General features: G+C 42.8%; 1 long non-coding RNA gene across 1 annotated transcript in view; it reads left to right on the top strand.

Moving 5' to 3' along the window:
* The first annotated feature begins 39 nt into the window (after positions 1-39).
* The window catches only part of LOC116102694, a 1,670-nt gene continuing 1,017 nt past the window's right edge, over positions 40-692 (top strand). The window contains exon 1 of the long non-coding RNA XR_004123260.1: positions 40-319. This is a non-coding gene — a long non-coding RNA (uncharacterized LOC116102694). The remainder of the gene's footprint in view (positions 320-692) is intronic.

The following is a 692-nucleotide window of genomic DNA, read 5'->3' as shown; positions in this document are numbered from 1 at the left end:
CTGGAAACAATTTCAAACTGGCAGCGGATGTTTTGCATTCTCAGAATATCTTCTGCCTATTCTCATTTCAAAACCAAGCCCTTTATCTGTGGTTTAGTGGTTGATTTTTTTCCATCGCCCACTTACCTGCTTTCCTTCTTTGATTTCTTTCATTTTAGATATGGGCCTAAAACTCACTGTATAGACCAGCTGGCTATGAACTTGTGGCCCCCTTTTACCTCTCAGCAACCTTCCAAATGGTGAGGTCATTTATGGCCAGGCACCAGCATGATCACCAACACAGCTGCATCTCTTTCTATTTTTGAAGACATGACTTTGGGTAAGCATGAAATGACTTATACCCCAAGCAATGAGCCTAAAATGCAGGGAAACTATCTGTATGGAGAAACTGGGGCTCCAAAAACTAAGCAAGAATTAACTGTTGGAGCTGGAAGCTCTTTAAGCCCTTTGCTGGTTGTTTCACTAATTTCTCACTGTGAACAGCCTCCGGACACACAGCTTCATGATCTTGTAAGCCCAAGACACAACCAAGATGTCTCTGTCAGATCTGTTTGGTTCAAGTGTTGGACTTGTATGTTCCACATTTCAGTCAGTACTCCAAGAACAAAGGTCTGCCTCATCTCCCACACCCCAGACTGACTTATTTTAAAGGGAGACAATCTGGTAAGAAGTGATTTCAAAGGGTACCATGC

The sequence above is a fragment of the Mastomys coucha genome, unplaced genomic scaffold, assembly GCF_008632895.1.
Source record: "Mastomys coucha isolate ucsf_1 unplaced genomic scaffold, UCSF_Mcou_1 pScaffold1, whole genome shotgun sequence".
NCBI lineage: Eukaryota > Metazoa > Chordata > Mammalia > Rodentia > Muridae > Mastomys > Mastomys coucha.
Note: the sequence above shows the minus strand (reverse complement) of the source record. Positions and strands in the feature narration are given on the sequence as shown.